The sequence below is a fragment of the Centruroides sculpturatus genome, unplaced genomic scaffold (genome assembly GCF_000671375.1).
Source record: "Centruroides sculpturatus isolate CEXI.00-Female unplaced genomic scaffold, Cexi_2.0 scaffold139, whole genome shotgun sequence".
NCBI classification, from domain to species: domain Eukaryota; kingdom Metazoa; phylum Arthropoda; class Arachnida; order Scorpiones; family Buthidae; genus Centruroides; species Centruroides sculpturatus.
This window is the reverse complement of record NW_019384370.1, coordinates 120114-126113: the sequence shown is the minus strand read 5'-3', so window position 1 is coordinate 126113 and position 6000 is coordinate 120114. Positions and strand designations below refer to the sequence as shown.

Genomic DNA, 6000 nt, shown 5'->3' with positions numbered 1-6000 from the left:
TAATTCTTATCAATGTTTAGATTTATTTATATTTAATTTTAAAATAAATGAAGTTTTTGAAAATTCATTTATTTAACTTGAACTTACTTGTTAGCTGGAAAAGTAAAAATAGTTAGAATTTATACGAATGAATATCACGCATCGAAAAGAAAAAAAAATCGTGTTTGTAAAAATCTAATGACCCAGAAACTAAACGCATTTTCCTCCTATTTTTATCTAATAGCGTTAACAATAAAGTAAAACGGCCATTATATTGTAATTAGGAAGAGAATTAAAGAACTTACGTGGTCCGCGTGGCCTAACGGATAAGGCGTCTGACTTCGAATCAGAAGATTGCAGGTTCGAATCCTGTCGCGGACGAATTTTCGTTTTTTTAATTTCACAAGAAAGAGACTAATACATTTTTAAAAATTTCTATCTTAAATGTTTTGCTTACGAAGTAGACCGATAATTTAAATTTAATTAAAATCCCATTGTATTTATGTCTGCTAAATAAGTAAATAAGTAAATTCCTAAAAAAATAAGTATAAATTTTCAGGAAGACTATAATATCATTCCCGAAAGAAGCTTTATGCACGCGTTTATTATTATGCTTGTGTTTAAATTAGTATCGGCTAGGAGTAAGCTTTATAAAAATTGTAAATGCTAATAACGAGTAAAATCATCATTAAGTCTGACCCTATTCGAGATATGACACGACCCTCTTTATCTCCCCACCCTTCGACCTTTAACCACCAAAATTTAATATCATCACTCTTCCTACAAAATTTTAGAAATTTTTGACAAAAAGCACAGCTTCAAACAAGGTGAACTAAATCACGCCACAAATACACACTAAAAACATCCATTCATACAGAAATAACCCCCGAATTGTTTTGCATTTCTCGACGTTTCAAGGTGTCCCGAGTCCATAAATGTAGCTTCACAGACCGCACGCCATCAGTGGGAACTGTCTGCTACTGAACAGTAAAAGCAAGATTGAAACACTCATCAGTGGTCTCCACACTGAAACGTTTATTATTCATTCCCAAGCAGAACAAAGATTCGTCGCTGCCAATCCGTGCCAATTTATTCAGCCACTTCAAACGAAGCCGACGATGTTGATTTGCTAATGACAGACGCTTAGCGGGTCACAGTGCATGCAAACTAGTTTCTATCGGTCTCCCACTAAAATTACGAGAAGGTTCTGTAGCATGGCTTTCTGCTGCTTCTGTATGATGAACAAAGATGCCATTTCAGCTGTTTCAACCGAGCTATTTGTCGAACCACTAGTCTAGATGACAAACAATTCGTCGAAACATTCATCCTGCTTCCCTCAGTCCTGTAATGCTGCCTTTGTCAAACTTCATCATTTGTGTGTAATGTCTTTATCTGCGTCATACGGGCATACTTGGCGTTTGAAAATCTTCAAACAACATGCATGCAACAATAAAAATTCTCAACACAGTAAACCACTGCGACCCACCCACTGGAATAATAATTTTAAGACATTTTGGTTATATTACTTGGCATGAAATCGGTCCACAACTGTAATTATTTACATACCTGTCTGATACATAGCTATAAGCCGCGCTATTGGGTAATAGGACAACTATATCTAGATACGAAATCTTTTTGTCAGTGATTATTTCATAAATCCCTCAAGTGGCAGTGGGCTGGACATATTGCAAGAAGAACTGACCATCGTTGGACATCTGAAGTTCTTGATTGGATACCAAGAGATCGGAAACAACCAAGAAGACGTCCTCACACTCGGTGGGTTGATGAGATCAAGAGGCATCTTGGCACAACATGGAAGCGAAGTGCTCAAAACCAAAGATTGTGGAAGAGGCTTGGGGAGACCTTCATCCTGCAGTGGATTGATAACGGTTGATGATGATGATGATGATGATGATGATGATGATGTAAATATTACAATAAATCTGTATAAAATCGAACAATTTTTCAAGATTTTGTGTTGATTTCAAATATATATATATATATGTTACTGTGAATGACCGATATCTGGCGAATGTCAACATTCTCTGGTGAATGTCAGCATTCACACAGTCGTTACGTGTATGTACGAAATATTTGCTAAATATCATTATTTCTCACTTACACCGGCAAATGTCGACATTCAGCATGCACTGACGGTGAATGTTGAATAAAAATATTTTTATTACGTTAAGACAAAAATGCATCATTTTAATATGTGAAAATAGGAGAAAGCTTAAGTAACAGCACATGTAAATAAACTGTTGAACCTAAAATTAACAGTACATTCTTAATCATTAAAGAAAACAATACAATAATAAACTTACGCATAAATTATGTGATTAACGTTATATAATGTTATTTATTTCAACAACTTAACTTGTTATGGCACTTTGAATTGCACAAGAGTCTTTTTCTTTTACAACTACACTTATTCGTGGAACACTTCTTTTGGCAATGACAGCGTGTATAGCCTTGCCCTCCACTTTTCGAATTAGCTGCAGCTGCTTCTCTCAGCGATATTTCTTGAGAAGAAATCTCATCTATGGAAAGTAACTTTTCTTTACAAATTACGAACTGATTACGTTATTACGTGATTACGAACTGATCTGTTAATGATGTCTTTTATTCGGATATCGCCGACGCCTTACCGACGACCCCTCTCATCCTCCGCCACTCGATCTGACAAATCGATCCTCATCTCACGGAATCAAAAGAACAAAAACGCCATCCAGTGACAAAGTGGTTTTCACCAAACCGTTGCCGGGGAAAAGAGGTACGACCTTGTCCTACCTCCGGCTTCGTTTCGACCTCCACCAAAGCTTATCTGTGCTTGTCGACATACACCGGCGATTGTTCGAATGTATAATAATATAACCAAATATTCGGACTTTCACCGACGTATTTTGTATGTGTCGACATTCTCTAATTTCGGTCTTTCACAGTAACATAATATATATATATATATTTCAAACTCATAATAAATACACAATGCAAGTAAATAGCCTTTTAAAGATTATCATAAATACTGTATAACCTTCAATAATATAAAAATTGGTTACTATTGCTCATTTACTGTTATAATTTTATAAAATATAATAATGACTTAATAATACTGACGTCAAAATTATCTGTTTTAAGAATTCCAAAAATACTAAAGAAAATTTTATTAAAATAAAAACGAATCATTAAATATACATTGACATAAGTAAAATTATTCATGTAAAATTACATACAAATAGCACTAACAAGTAAGTACAGAGTTTCAATGGGCAACTTCAACGTATCTTTTTCCATAGATTTCTTACAATTGGCAGACAAAGAGTACAATTCTTTCAGTAAAATAACAAAATTAATGACAGAAAGCATTAAAAACGTGGTGTTGATATTCAGATCAGCATGATTTTTTACTCTCATAAATATAACATTTTAGTCATTGTAATCTTGGATCTTGAAATTCACATCATACATTATATATATCCTCATCATCACGATTATCTTTCAAATTAGAAAACATTAAAGACTAGTAGTCCGGGACGCCCCCTAGTGGGCGTTCTTTACAAATTTCCATGAGGCACGGTTCCTTTGACTTTTTTGTTCCTATCAATATTGTGAGATCTGAATAGACCCTGTGACTAATTAATAATTTAATTATAAAGTTAAAATTTTAAAGAAAAATATTCTTTAATTTTGGTGAGAAAATATCGTTTTTCTAAACGTGGGAAATTGATAAAAAGTCACCTCCTTCCACGGAAGTTGAAACATCCTTTTGTTTTACCCTTATCTACTAACAATCTCAGCACCATGGGAATTGTGCACCTCGATACATCCCCTTTTCATCTGTTCACGTGAGGGAATTCGAAAGGCTGATTGGAGAACAATCGTGAGAAATAGGAAGAATTTTGCATGATTCGGGGAGTACGCCACGAAATTTCATATAAGGAATACGTATTCCATATTGGTTCCCTAAGGCCTTAGTTAGGAGTACGCCGAGGAAGCTCATAGAAGACAGACATATTCCATACCATCTCCTGAAGGCCAACGCCCAAAGTCGTATCCCTCAGAAGTGAATAATGAGTTTTAGAGAATAGAGAAGAAAGTATAATTATGTGCCTCTCAAGACCTCTCCATGAACTGAAGTATATGAACTGCAGGAATTAAAGTATAAAGAAACTAAATATAAAGAAGAAGAGGAAACCTATAGAGGTAGTATGATCATAGTAGAAAATTGTGAGCTCTCTCTCTCTCGAAATGTTTAGATTAATTATTCCATTGTGTATAGTTTTATTCATTTTGTCTTATTAAATTTTGTTTTATTATTGTTAAAGGAATGTCTCAACTGTCTGAATCAAACCTATTCCCTCTACGAAGCAAAACGCGTGTTAATCCGCGTACCGAAATTTGATTAACTGGTGTCAAGGATCCTGACGAGATCTAGAATTTATCCTCTAGATCGTTCTTTATATTAACAGCCCTCCTAGAAAAGTTAGTGAGCCAATCTTGAGATTGTGTGCTCGTAAGCTGCGTCCCTGGCTTCTCACAATATGCTCTACAGCTCCGTTAAAGTCCCAATGGTAAGATTTACCCTCCGAATGAAGGGGTGGCGACCCCTCAAACTGTAGCCCCCTGTGCGAACAATAAAATCAAAGGAACCATATCCCTACGCGCGACCCTTCGCGAGATATAAACCCTTGAAAATTCGTCTACGTCATTTCCGGTCGTGACACCGCGGTCAAAAGGGCGCCTACTGCGCGAAAAAAAATTAACGCGCGCTCGCGTACACTCGGGGGGTCGCCGATCCGCTCATTCGCGGGGTAAATTGTGGCAAACAAGCGGTCACGTGACCCGTAGAATAATTTTCGGAAGGCTATATCTCGGGAAAGGTCGCGCGTAGGGGTATGGCTCATTAGACATTTATTGTTCGCACAGAGCCACCCTTCATTCGGAGGGTAAATCTTACCGTCTCAATCGCGTCATACGGATCTATATTTCTACCTATTAAACATTCTATAAATAAAATTGAAGACAAAACTGTCCAAAAAGGATCACCATTTATTTTTTGTGTTCCAAGACTAACACATTTTCGGCGACTGACCTTTCTTTGTAGGCTGCTTGTCGCTGGAAAATTACAAAGAGTCCTTTTAAAAAACACAAACCACATCCAATTAAAATTATAAAAGTTTCTGATAAAGGAACTGGTGACATACAGTTGTCCTACTTACATTCATCTATACCTTCTTTTGGGGTTTTTGGCTGCTTTTTATCTACTAGAAATTGGCGCTGGAAAATGTAGATTTTTAGAAAAGCTGCCACCTGGTGACGATACATGTATAAATTTCTTTGTAAATGTTCGTCCCATGGAGAAATATTTTTAATAAAATTGAAGACAAAACTGTCCAAAAACAAAGGAGTAGGCTGCTTGTCGCCGGAAAATTACAGAGAGTCCTTTTGACTCTTTGTAATTTTCCGGCGACAAGCAGTCTACAAAGAAAGGCCAGTCGCCAAAAATGTGTTAGTCTTGGAACATAAAAAATAAATGGTGATCCTTTTTGGATAGTTTTGTCTTCAATTTTATTAAAAATATTTCTCTATCGGACAAACATTTACAGAATTCTATAAATACTTTAAAATAGTTTACAGTAGATCCCCCTATAAGACGGCTTCCTATAATTACGATTCCTATAAGACGGCGAAAAAATCGTGGTGGTATCCGTAAACAACGGTAAAAAACTCCTATAATTACGTAAAACGTCATCGGGCAGCCAAAGTACTTTCCGCCATCCAGCGCCACGCTACGGAGAGTTTAGGTGAGTAAGTTGAGTTTACTATCATCTGTACAGTATGTAAATTAGGTACCGTAAGTCTAATACAGCACTGTAATTTTATACATTTCTTGTGAAAGAAACATTTCTTATTCAACGACTATAAAAATTATTTCTATTAATGATGTCTCCAAAGTTCAACGAAGTTTTCGCAGAAAAATAACATCAGAAATCGCGGCCGCGGTTTGCTGCGCTGTTTCGC

General features: G+C 36.1%; 1 non-coding gene across 1 annotated transcript; it reads left to right on the top strand.

Moving 5' to 3' along the window:
* Nucleotides 1-287: 287 nt before the first annotated feature.
* On the top strand, nt 288-360 carry Trnar-ucg. Its single transcript has one exon. It is a non-coding gene; the product is annotated as a tRNA-Arg (tRNA).
* The last annotated feature ends 5640 nt before the right edge of the window (nt 361-6000 follow it).